This window comes from Balaenoptera ricei, chromosome 5 (genome assembly GCF_028023285.1).
Source record: "Balaenoptera ricei isolate mBalRic1 chromosome 5, mBalRic1.hap2, whole genome shotgun sequence".
NCBI classification, from domain to species: domain Eukaryota; kingdom Metazoa; phylum Chordata; class Mammalia; order Artiodactyla; family Balaenopteridae; genus Balaenoptera; species Balaenoptera ricei.
In genome coordinates this window covers 43,529,422-43,543,585 of record NC_082643.1, presented here as the reverse complement: position 1 = coordinate 43,543,585, position 14,164 = coordinate 43,529,422, and positions in this window count along the sequence as shown.

Below are 14,164 nucleotides of genomic sequence, written 5' to 3'. Positions count from 1 at the left end.
GAGGTTCCTTACAAAACTAGAAATAGAGCTACCATATGACCCAGCAATCCCACTCTTAGGCATGTATCTGGAGAAAACCATAATTCAAAAGATGCATGCACCCCAGTGTTCATTGCAGCCGTATTTACAATAGCCAGGTCATGGAAGCAATCTAAATGTCCATTGACAAAGGAATGGATAAAGAAGATGTGGTACATATATACAATGGAATATGACTCAGCCATAAAAAGGACCAAAAGAGTGACATTTGCAGAGATGTGGATGGACCTAGAGACTGTCATACAGAGTGAAGTAAGTCAGAAAGGGAAAAACAAATATTGTATAATGTTGCCTATATGTGGAATCTACAAAAATGGTAAAGATGAACTTATTTGCAAAGCAGAAATAGAGTCACAGATGTAGTGAACAAACTTATGGTTACCAAGGGGGGAGAGAGTGTGGGATGAATTGGGAGATTGGGACTGACATATATACACTACTATGTATAAAATAGATAACTAATGAGAACCTACTGTATAGCACAGGGAACTCTACTCAGTGATCTGTGGTGACCTAAATGGGAAGGAAATCTAAAAAAGAGTGGATATATGTATGCGCATGACTGATTCACTTTGCTGTACAGCAAGAAACTAACACAAAATTGTAATGCAACTATACTCCAATAAAAATTAATAATAAAAAAAAAAGACCTGAGACTTGGGGCATAGTGATATTTCAAGGTTGAGAAGGGAAGGAATATTCAGCAATGCTGTATTTCTTATAGTTTAAAATAAACAAAAGTGCATTGTTTGTAAATACCTAAGGCTTTAATAAGTAGGTTCTTATTAAAAAGGAGGCATAGAAAAGTGCAACTATGCATCCAACCCCTAGAGCAAGTGAAAGATGGAATTAAGCTTAGAACTTAGGACCATGGTTCTATCTGCTAAGAGTAATACAGTATCCATTTTCTTATTTGTGATCATCTATTTTTTGTGACAAGCACATCACTGAATCACTAAAACCCCCCATCATCTCCTTACTTTAGGTCTCTTGAAGAACATTGATGTTCATAAAGTCATTTAACAAAGACTTATTAAGTCTCTGCTTTTTCTGAGCATGGTGCAAGGTCTGAGCAGATGAAGATGAATCAGACATGTCCCTTGAGATGTGACCTGTAGGAGTTCACATATGGAAGAGGACTCAAGGACAGACACAGAGCAATGATTAAAATACAGAGTGATCTGGACCCCAGTGAAGGAGATTTAGACCAGAATAGTGACATGGTGTAGTAGAATGGTGAAAGGCATGAACTCTGACATCAGACTCCCCAGGTTCAACTCCTGGACTCAGCTTAGCAGCACTATGACCCTAGGCAAGTAACTTAGTCTCTCTGTGTCTTAATTTCCTTACTTGAAATATAGGTATAATAATAGTACTTACCTCTTTTGTGGGGAATAAGCAATGCAACATATCTAAAGTACTTCCAACATTGACCGCTACACAGCAAGTGCTATGTGACTATTATTATCATTGTTACACGGAAGCCCCAAAATAAGGGAGATCAACTTTCCTCTGGTGGTGAAAATTTCATAGACTAGATGACATGATATGGGTCATGAAGAATGAGCAGAAGTTATCAAAGAGGGAGAGGGACACTCCAGGAAGACAGAGAAGCAAGTGCAAAGGTACAGTAAATCAGTGTGGCTGATGCTGCCTGGGTCTGGCGTGTGGGAGGGAGAGAAGTTGAAATTAAAGTTATGGTATAGGCCTCATATGCCATGCAAAGGAGTTTGGACCTTAAAATCCTATACATAAAGAAGAAACTGAATCCTCCTAAATAAGAGTCACAGAACCTGATTCGTGCTTCTGAAAGCTCACTATGGAACCATCATAAAAAATGGACTGGAAAGGTGCAAGTTTGGAAGAAACGTTCAACCAGCATTTGTTCATTGATTACTAAGTTCTGGGTGTCAGAAATAAAAATATGTGTAGGAAATTGACTCTCCTTTTAAAGATCTGGAACCTATCTGAGGAGGCATTGATAATATACTTAAAGCTAGTATAGTTTGATAAGTGTTCTTCTATAGTATGATTGAAGCAATATAAGAGCACTAGGGAAGGAAAATTAATTTTGCTAGGGAGGTTGGAGTAGGTATAGGGATCAGGGCACATTCCCAGGGAGATGGCACATTAATGCATAATCACGTGGTGTGTTCATGGACTAGATCACATCAAGAGTGGTTTGAGATAGCACGTGACTGGAGAACAAGTAGAAAGGAAAAATGAAAGTTTGAATGCCATATGAATTAAGGCTGGCCTTATTTAATGGGGAGTATGGAACTACTGAAGATTTCCAAAATGTGGGAAAGGCATTATAGTTGTGCAAGAAATCTTGGGCTTTAGAGACTGACAGACTTGAGTTCAAATCCCAGTGTAGCAATTGCAAATTGTGTGACCTTGGCAAGTTCACAAAGCCCTTCTAAGCCCCAGTTTCCTCATGGGTCTGATAATAGGACCTACTTTGTCTTGTAAGGTTTAGTGAGGATTAAATGAGTAAATAAATAAATGGAAAGTACTTGGAACAGTGCCTGGGAAGTACTTACCACTAAATAAAGAATTGTCATTATTTTAGTTATATCTGTGCTTTTGAAAAGTAGTTCTGGCAGGGGCGTAGTAGCAGAGAGATTAGAATCAGGAAGACTGGTTAGGAGGTCGTAAAAGTCCAGGTAAATAGAGTGGGCAGCAATGGGCAGGGGCAGTGTCTCTGAACAGGCAAGATCGGATGTATTTGAGGTACATTTCAGTGACAGAGGGGACAGGGTAGGGCTGATTGGAAGATGGTGGGAGAGCGGATGGGGAGGAAAAACAGAGAGTGAGGTTTTGGCTAAAGATGATTCAGCTTTTTCAGCTGGGTGCTTAAACAGATGGTGAGGCCGTTACTTGAGATACCAAACAGGAGAAACTGTAGGTTTGGAAAAAAAAAAAAAAATTAGATTTATATGTAAACAGCCAGATGGAGGGGTGGGGTGGGGGACAGATGGAAGCACATGTCTAGAGAAGAGAAGAAAGGTATAGCTGGAGAAAGATATTTTGAAATGATTTATATAGAGAGCAAGGGTCAGCAAACTTTATATGGAAAGTGCCAGATGGTGAATATTTTAGGCTTTGGGGACAATATAGTACCTGCTGCAAACTACTTGACTGCCATCTTAGTACTGTAGCAGCCAAATACAAAACCTAAATGAATGCGGGCAGCTGTGTTCCAATAAAACTTTATGTAATAGCCTGCTAGCTAGATTGGCCTTTGGGTTGTAGATGGCTAGCCCCTGTTATAGGTGGTAAGGACCCAAGAGTGGATGAGCTTGTGTAAGGACAGGGAGTAGACCCAGTTGGAGAGAGCTGACACTGGAGCACAGGGAAGCACCACCACTCAGGGCGGATGGATGGAGAGGGGCCAGTGAAGTTATGGTTGGGGGTGGGTTGTCCTAGCTATAGGTCTCCTTAGTATCTTCTTCGTAGCACAGGGATTTGTTGAAGACACTGCAACTAAACATTCATGCCCTGCTTAATTAATCTTAAGGGAAGGCTTGTCGGGAGGTGGTAAAGAAAGGGAGAGTGATGTTAGCATTTTAACAAGTGTTCCAGAATGCCCACTTTACGAGGTTTAACCTCACATGTCCTGAACAAACTTTCATTATCCCTCATCTTTTTGCCTTACATTTTATATTCCCTTCCCCTCCCTCTCCTTCCAACGTTGCTTCTTCTCCTCTCTCACTCCCCACCCTGATGTGCCCACCACAATACCAGGTGGGTACGATGATAATCATCGAGCTGGCTATTATGAGCGGTATAAACAAATGACAAATCTCTGGGTGCAGGAAAGGTAACAAGAGGCTGATCAGTAGGTCTAGTTATCTTTCCTTCATGTTTATTGCAGTCTGGTGCAGTTATTTCTAAGGGTCTGACATTGATCGACAGCTTCTATTAAGGCCTATCCAGGGCAGCTGGATTGAACAGATACATTAAATAAAGCAGTTATTGCTTTTCATTGCCTTTCCGTAAAATATCACTGCTAAATAGCTTCTGCCATCAGATGCAGTTAGGTACATGGTTTTAATTTGAGGGACTGCTTTATAACACTGCACAATTGACACTGGCCTTTGTTTCCCCTACAATAATGATTGTGTACATCCTGGAGAATTGATGGGCTGTCCTCTGAGGTGGTGTCGGGAGGGGGCCGGAGAATGAGACCCTGGCTTTGTTGTTCTCCCTCTCTCTCTTTTCACACATGCCAGGTTTGTCACTTGTTTGCAGCACGGGCAGGAACAATGTCAAGCGAGGGCCCTTATCTCAGGATGTTGTAATGTAGGGACTGTAAGCCTTTGCCTGGAGACGAGATAAGCGCAACCTTACAAGCCTGGAGGAAGCCAGGGTGCGGGGTTGGTGTGTGACAGGGACAACAATGGAGAGCTGTCAGCGCCTGTTACAGCTCTTTCTCGTGCCACAGGAATATATGCATGTGGAACGGTGCATAACAAGCGTGAACATAAAAGTCTGGAATGTTCATCTAATAATGATGTATTTGGAACAGGATTATGCTGCCCAATGATATTCTTGTTTTATCTCTGGGCTAAACGCTGGGGCAGCTGTGTGCTTTGGCACAGTCTTCTGTCCCTCCTTTTGTGTCCTGCATATTAATCTTTTATTGAAGTAATTAAATGTGTGCTTAATGGCAATGAGCTGGCAGAATGAATGTACAATTGAATTAGCAGTTATGACTGGGAGCATGCTACAAAATGAACTAAATGCAATTACTGTAGGCATTTCTTTCTCCAAGTCAAATCTGGCTACATGACATGACTTAATTAGAGGTGGTTAGATACACTTACTCCCTGATCCTCTAGTGGGCTGTCTGAATTTCGGTTAGAGCTGCCACCCACCCCTATCGTTGCCCCTGGCCCTGCACTTATTCAGCCTCTGCTCAGCAAAGACTCCTTCCAGATCCAGCTCTCCTGCCATGAAGATAAGGTGTGACTTTTCATAGACAAAACAGGAGCTAATGGAGACATCTTCAGCAGGTTCTCCCTTGGTAAAATCTCTGGTGATCACTGGTCCAGCTGTTTGTTCAGGTGAGTGAGGGCCAAAGCCACAGCAAGACCTGGCATACTTTGTGAACTGAGAGAGGGCAAGTGCCCGTCTATCAACAGCGCAACGTTCCTTGGAGAACGAACTACACTTTAAAGCCTTAGTTGTCAGCCACTGACGTGACTCCTGGGTAGAGGGCCACCCCTGAGTTCAGAAGCGTCCAGCAGAGGAGACCCGAGCAGGTTGTTAAGTTCTTGAGGTCATACTTAGGCAAGAACTGAATGTGGGCAACACATTGCTCCATGGAGAACTCTAAATAAGAAGAAATGCTAATGTGTTATGCCATCTTTACTTAGAGCTTTTGTAATGACTCCTAAATATTAGTTACATTAATGGTTACATCCTGGCTGCACAAGAGAATTCTCTGGAGCGTTTAAAAAATACTGATAGCTAAGCCCCACCCTTAGAGATTTAATTGTCTGGGATGGGGTCAGGATATTGCTAGTTTATTAAATCTCCCAGATGATTCTAATTCTACCAAGGACTGAGAAGCACTAACTTAGAATAACTTTACTTCTAAAATTTTATTAATTTGCTCTCTTACCTCTCTTTTTATAGTGCTCCTTGGTGCTCTGCAATATTTTCTGGGAGGGAGAGGGAACTTGAGTAACGGTGAATGTCAGTAGATCATAATGGGGTAATAGATAGTACTTGCCTTAATCTGATATACAAAGCTATAGGTTCTTCTCATCCCTATGTTGAACCCGGGGCTACTTTGGAAACACGGTGCTAGGATTTATAATTCTATCAATTCTTGACCTCCCAGATCTGTCCAACAAGCAAGGCCTCTCATTAGTCGTGCCCCCTGTTTTGCTTAGAGTTATTTACCAAGAGTCCAATCAATATTCTATGACCAAACAGTTGGATGTGAAACTCTCATCAATCCATTCCATTTTTCTTTTCTCACAGTGGCGGATGGAAACAGGAGGGACAACTCTCTTTAAAATGGAAGGCAAAACCTATCGCCACTTTTGAACACCTAAAATATACATTTTGTTTTATTTTTTTCAGAGCGTAATGAGGCAGGGTCCCTGGTCAGTGGGAGCTCCTGGGTCTATTTTACAGCCTTCATTCTCTTTCCCAGGGCCATAAATGAAACCCTTTCAGCCCTAATGACCACAATGACTTTCCTCGATCATGTTATTGCTACTTTGGCACATTTATTGCTTTCACATGCACTAATGGATGAGTTTGGATATGTTAACAATTTATATATCATTTGATCCTAAAAAAGAAACCCAACCGAACTAACTTAGCCCTCACGATTGAGTAGCTTTTAAGGAGTATAAATGAATTTAATGCTTTAGAGAGAACTTCTGTAAATTATGAACATGACACCTATTACATTAAGCTGCATTAAGCATTAATACATCTTCATTACTGGCAGGTTGCCAAAACCTCCAAGGTTGAAAAAGCTGCCTGAAAATGTTCAATGTGACAGTCACCTAGGCTAAGATTGACGGTTCTTTTTGGGGGTATGTGAGGGATATCTATTGACTAGGTCCCACTTCCACTTCCAGACAAAGAGATGTCAGTGGTGTCAACCAGAGTTCCCCAAAGGCTGAATTTAATGGCCAGGCAAGAACTTCTGTACCCTAGTTGTGCTATTCAGTTGCCATTACTGGAAAATGTTCTTGAGTAGGGAGATGCCAGGTGTTCCAACCTTTTAAGCTAAAAGATTGAGTGGGGGGCGTAATGTTTCTTTCTCTGAGAGTTACATGTAATTCTTATTATCATCTCATAGTATGAAATCATTAACAATACTGTTGGTAATAATCATTACCTTTTCCTTTTTTTATTATTATTTTTTTAAATTTATTTTTGGCTGCATTGGGTCTTCATTGCTAAGTGCGGGCTTTCTCTAGTTGTAGTGAGCGGGGGCTACTCTTCATTGCGGTGTGTAGGCTTCTCATTGTGGTGGCTTCTCTTGTTGCCAAGCATGGGCTCTAGGCATGCAGGCTTCAGTAGTCGCAGTACGTGGCCTCAGTAGTTGTGGCACCCAGGCCCTAGAGCGCATGGGCTTCAGTAGTTGTGGCACGTGGGCTCAGTAGTTGTGGCATGCGGGCTCTAGGGCACAGGCTCAGTAGTTGTGGTGCATGGGCCTAGTTGCTCCATGGCATGTGGGATCTTCCCAGACCAGGGCTCTAACTCGTGTCCCCTGCATTGGCAGGCGGATTCTTACCACTGCACCACCAGGGAAGTCCGAAGCTACCTTTTCTTGACTAGTTACTATGTACCACCACTGCTAAACTATTTGTGTACTTTCTTCCATCTAATCCTCTTAATGGTCCTGAGAGTTAAATATTATTATTTATTGCCCAAGGGTACAGTATTAGTTTTCTAGGGCTGCTATAAGAAAATATCACAAACTGGTGACTTAAAACAGCAGAAGTTTATTTTCTCACAGTTCTGGAGGTTACAAGACTGAAATTAAGGTGCTGGTGGTATCATGCTCTCTCTGAAGTCTCTAGGGGAGAATGTGTTTCATTCCTTTCTCTTAGCTTCTGGTATTGCTGGCAATCCTTGGCATTTCTTGCCTTGTAGATGCCTGCTGCCAATATCTGCCTTGGTGTTCACATAGTTCTCCCCGTGTGTGTCTGTCTTTTCTTCTTATGAGCACATCAGTCATATTGGATTAAGGGATCACCCTACTCCAGAATGCCCTCACCTTAACTAATTACATCTGTAAAGATCCTGTTTCCAAATAAGGTCATATTCTGAGGTTGAGAGAGAGTAAGAGAGAGAGAGACAGGTGTCCTGGGTGGGAAAACAACTAAACAGTTGTGACACTTGTAGCATATTCTGTGTGACAAGAACAGTGGGTTATAATTGGGACTGCTAGAGTCTTACTAAATGTGGACATGTGTCTTACGCTCTCAGAGATTCTATAGGCTTAGCTGTATTCTAAGTCATTTTGAGTGAGGTTATAAGTCAATGCCTTCAGTAACTGTAGATCTTAACATGTGCCTTGAAAGGTCCAGGAGTTAGTTTGACCCTAAGTGTGTGGTCCATAAACAAAGAAATGATTTCTTTTGATGAGGGCAAAAATCTCCAGCAGAAGTTGGTTGAGCAGAGGTCAGTGTATTTGACAAAACATTTATTCAGCATTTGCCCCACTGATGATAAGAGGATGGGCTCCCTGACTGACAGGAAGAGACAGAGGAAAATTAAACTAGGTTACAGGTGCACCGATAGAAACACGTGTGGAACACAGTGAGGGCACAGACAATGAGGTGACCTGGGGAGTTAGACCAGACTGCCTGGACCGCCCTGGTTCAAATCTTGGTTCTACCAGTTTCTGGTTGACAGTTTAAGGTAAGTTATATATGACCTTTCTAAGTCTCAGTTTCTTAATGCATAATTGGGATAATAGTATTGACTTTATAGTGTTATTTTAAATATTAAGTGAGAATTAATAACGACTTTTTTTGGTCGTGAGTGGCAAACATGTTGCAGTTAGTTAAAGCATAAAAGGGAATTTGTCAGCTGTTAGGACTTGAATGTCCACAAGTACATTTGGCTTCAACCACAGAACATCCAGGTGTTCAACGATTCCACCAAGATACTGTCTTCATCTTTGGTTCTGACTTCTTCACAGACCTCATAGGTTTTCCCAGTGCAGTGGCAAAAAAGGCCTAACAGCAGTTCTAGGCTTTTATCCTAACAGTGGGAAGTGAATACTGCTCTACTACTTGTTCCTGAAAAAGTCCTGGGTAGGAATCTTGTTGACTAGACTTGGAAAATGTTATTCATCCTTGACCAGGAGTTGAGAAAGGAGTTGGGAACAGCCACTGGGGGAGCAGTGGTTGATGCTGGGCAGGTGGAAAACACATGTGTACCATGTAGACATGGAGAACACATGACTCTTATGGGCTCCGGGAAAGTTATCTATTACTTATTGCCTATTATTATCTGTAACTATTATTTAAACCAGCCCTACTAGGTGCTAATCCTGTCCCTAAGTAAACCTGGGCTTCCAAATATGGAGGCAGTCATCAATAGAATGTGACGAATAGCTGAATTTGAGATAGAGAATTAAAAGAGCTCAAAGTGTTCATTTTGTAAGAAAAAAGTCCAGAGAGGCACAAATCTCACCCATCTCTCAGCTATTTGTTCCATAAAATATAAAGAAGAAAAAAGGAATTATTGAATTATGTTTCAGTGTAGTCATGATTTTTTCTTCTTAAACAACTTTATTTTTCCATTATAGAAGGAATAATATCTGAGTTATGTAGTACTTAGTATGTGCCAAGTGCTGTTCTAACTGGTTTATTTATATTAATTCATTTAATCCTATGAGATTGGTTCTCTTATTGCCATTTCACAGAGTGAGACATCTGAATCATAGAGAAGTAAGAAACTTGCCTGAGGTCATGCAACTAGTAAGTGATAGAGCTGGGATTCCAATCAGGCAGTCTAGCTTGGGAGACCATGCTCTTTACTAATATACTATATATGCTCATTTCAGAAAGTGTGAAAAATATAAAATAGCAAAAAGAAATCTCTCCTTATCCTACTGATGAAATACAAATACTAATAATTTAGTATATTTCTCCTCTTTTATTAAAAAAATCCATAGGTTATATATTTTTGCATTGTTAGAATTAAATTGTGTGATGTTGAATACTTTTGTATTGCCTTAATTTCCTTACATTCCATAAACATTTCCCTCATTATCATATAGTTATTTTAAATAGTTTTTTTCTTACTTAAGAAACTAACAACATATTTTTAATGATTATGATGAATTAGATAAATTCCATTATAATTTCATGGAAATATGTTTTACTACTTAGTAAATAGTACAATCAAATAATTGAAACCATAATGACAGAAATTATTTGGTTTAATTACTTCAAACAAATACAAAACAATTGGTAATTTATATATCTCCTTACTTCCTTTTCCAGCAAACAATGGGCCTATCTAAAACAGAACTTGGCTAGCCGTCACTGATGTTAACTCTACTTACTTCTCTACAAAATACCGATGAGGCAATTGTGAGGCTTGACAATGTCAGAATCTTTGATGAATTTCTATATCCTAAGTTTTCTATATATTGGTATGGTGAAATAATTAGTACCTTACTTAAAAAAGTTTTTTTATTGGAGTATAGTTGCTTTACAATGTTGTATTAGTTTCTACTGTACAGCAAAATGAATCAGCTATACGTATACATATATCCCCTCTTTTCTGGATTTCCTTCCCATTTAGGTCACCACAGAGCACTGAGTAGAGTTCCCTGTGCTGTACAGCAGGTTTTCATTAGTTATCTATTTTATATATAGTATCAATAGTGTATATATGTCAATCCCAATCTCCCAGTTCATCCCCCTTGGTATCTGTACATTTGTCCTCTACATCTGTGACTACTTCTGCTTTGTAAATAAGATTGTCTATACCATTTTTACAGATTTCACATATATGCGTTAATATACGATATTTGTTATTCTCTTTCTGACTTACTTCACTCTGTAGGACAGTCTCTAGGTCCATCCACATCTCTATAAATGACCCAATTTCATTCCTTTTTATGGCTGAGTAATATTCTATTGTATATATGTACCACATCTTCTTTATCCATTCCTCTGTTGATGGACGTTTAGGTTGTTTGCATGTCCTGGCTATTGTAAATACTGCTGCAATGAACATTGGGATGCATGTGTCTTTTTGAATTATGGTTCTCTCTGGGTATCTATTTTATACATAGTAGTGTATATATGTCAGTCCCAATCTCCCAATTCATCCCACACTCTCTCCCCCCTTGGTAACCATAAGTTTGTTCACTACATCTGTGACTCTATTTCTGCTTTGTAAATAAGTTCATCTCTACCATTTTTGTAGATTCCACATATAGGCAACATTATACAATGTTTGCTTTTCCCTTTCTGACTTACTTCACTCTGCATGACAGTCTCTAGGTCCATCCACATCTCTGCAAATGTCACTCTTTTGGTCCTTTTTATGGCTGAGTCATATTCCATTGTATATATGTACCACATCTTCTTTATCCATTCCTTTGTCAATGGACATTTAGATTGCTTCCATGACCTGGCTATTGTAAATACGGCTGCAATGAACACTGGGGTGCATGCATCCTTTTGAATTATGGTTTTCTCCGGATATATGCCTAAGAGTGGGATTCCTGGGTCATATGGTAGCTCTATTTTTAGTTTTGTAAGGAACCTCCATACTGTTCTCCATAGTGACTGTACCAATTTGCATTCCTACCAGCAGTGTAGGAGGGTTCCCTTTTCTCCACACCCTCTCCAGCATTTATTGTCTGGAGAATTTTTGATGATGGCTATTCTGACCGATGTGAGGTGATACCTCATTGTAGTTTTGATTTGCATTTCTCTAATAATTAGTGATGTTGAGCATCTTTTCATGTGCCTCTTGGCCATGTGTATGTCTTCTTTGGAGAAATGTCTATTTAGGTCTTCTGCCCATTTTTGGATTGGGTTGTTTGTTTTTTGATACTGAGCTGCATGAGCTGTTTGTATATTTTGGAGATTAATTCTTTGTCAGTTTCTTCATTTGCAAATATTTTCTCCCATTCTGAGGGTTGTCTTTTCGTGTTGTTAATGGTTTTCTTTGATGTGTAAAAGTTTTTAAGTTTAAGTCCCACTTGTTTATTTTTGTTTTTATTTTCATTACTCTAGGAGGTGGGTCAAAAAAGATCTTTCTGCCTATGTTTTCTGCTAAGAGTTTTCTAGTGTCTGGCCTTACGTTTAGGTCTTTAATCCATTTTGAGTTTATTTTTGTGTATGGTGTTAGGAAGTGTTCTAATTTCATTCTTTTACATGTAGCTGTCCAGTTTTTCCAGCACCACTTATTGAAGAGGCTTTCTTTGTTCTGTTGTATATTCTGGCTTCCTTTGTCACAGATTAGGTGACCATAGGTGCGTGGGTTTATCTCTGGGCTTTCTATCCTGTTTCATTGACCTATATTTCTGTTTTTTTGCCAGTACCATACTGTTTTGATTATTGTAGTCCTGTAGTATAGTCTGAAGTCAGGAAGCCTGATTCCTGCAGCTCTGTTTCTTTTTTTTTTCCTCAAGATTGCTTTTGCTATTTGAGGTCTTTTGTGTTTCCATACAAATTGTAAAATTTTTTGTTCTAGTTCTGTGAAAAATACCATTGGTAATTTGATAGGGATTGCATTGAATATGTAGATTGCTTTGGGCAGTATAGTCATTTTCACAATATTGATTCTTCTATAGAACAAAAGAAAAAAGATAAAAACAAAATAGAACAAAGGAAAATAAAGCAAGGAAAAAACACAGAACAACAAAAAAGTAACATAGGTATAGAAATATAAAAAAATTAAAAATATATTTAAAAACTTTATAAAATAAAAACAAATAATAATAATAACAACAGAACAAAAGAAACAAAAAATAGTAACAATTGTATTTTCCTGGGGTCTCAGCTGTCACTGTTCTTGCCCCCACTGTGAGTCACAGGCAACCTCTGCCTCCCCAGGAGGCCCTCCAAAACCTCCAGGTAGGTCTCTGCTCCCTCTGTGGGCACTGTGGGTGCAGCTCAGACTCTGACTTGGCCCAACTCCCACGTGTACTAGTCCCCAACGTCCACAGCTGCTAGAGCTAGACCAGTTTCAGTTGGGGGAACACTCGTTGTCCATTCAGGTATCCCATAGACACAGGGTTTACCAAGCTGATCACAGGGATTTAATCTGTGGTTTGTGCAGCTGCACTGAAAGATTTTTGTTCCTCTTTCTTAGTCGCCCCACCCCTGGGGCTCAGCTGTGGTTTTAGCTGCACCTCTGTGTGTGGGCCATCCACAGGACTCTGCTCCCGAGGCTGCCCTGGAGCACTTGGGTCTGCCCCGGCGAGGACAGGGCATGGAGGTGGCACAGCTGCCTGGGTCGTGGGGACCCCAACGGTGACAGGTACACGGGAAAGCCAGCAGCCAAGGGTGTGAGAGATCTGGCCCTAGTAGGATCCTTTTCTAGCACCTGGCAGCCGGCACAGGAAGGTCAGCCCTGGTGGGGCTTTTCCTAGCGCCTGGTGGGGCAGGGGTCTGGCGTGTGGGGTGGGGGGAGAGGCTACGATGGCGGCTCCATCCCCTGCACGTCACTCAACAGTGGTGCCTTGCTTCTATGGCAGTCTGGGTTTCCTCCACAAGCATTCCTGGTTGCGGATTTCTTCCCTCCCATCCCTTCAGGCTGTCTCCTCGCAGCCAACAGCAGTCCTACCCCTGGGTTTTCTCTCCAATCCACACATTCCTGCTCTCAGCCCCCGTGTGCACCGGCAGACACACGTCCCAGTCTGGGGAGCTCAGGGCTGTGGCATGGACCGTCTACGTAGGTCTCACTCTGTCCTGTCTGCCACAGACCAGCCGCTTCACCCTTCTTCGACAGCCTCAGATGCTCCCCTTCTGTCCCAACTGATTTCCCTGTGGGTGAGGGGGCTTCCTAGGATGCGGGAAACTCTCCTCTGCTTCAGCTCCCCCTGGGGTGCAGATTCCATCCTGCTTCCTCTCCTGTTCTTTTTCCTTTCTTTCTTTTGTCCTACCCAGTTATGTAGGGATCTTTCTTGTCCTTTCCAGTGTCCAAAGTCTTCTGCTAGTGTTCAGCTGGTGTTCTGTGAGAATTATTCCATCTGTAGATGTATTCTTGATGCATTTTGGAGAGAGATGAACTCCGCATCCTCCTTCTCCTCCGCCGTCTTGGTTTCTCCCCTTAAATAGTGTTTTTAATGCCTGTTTAATATTTTAGCATGTAGATATGTAAGGATCGACATATTATTTTTATTGGATTTTAGATTATTTCTAATTTTTTATTCCAAAGACAGCTCTGCTTGATTTTTTCTTTTATATCTTAGTATTAGTTGACTTGCCCTAACAAGCATGTATTGGTTTCATGAATATGATTATGAATAGAAATGTATACTATAAAAATAAACTTCTGTAATGAGCTCACAGATTTTGATATCAGACAGATGTAGTTTGAATCTGATCTGGCAACTCAACCAGATGTATTACCTTTGATGGGTTATTTAATATTTTTAGGTTTCAGT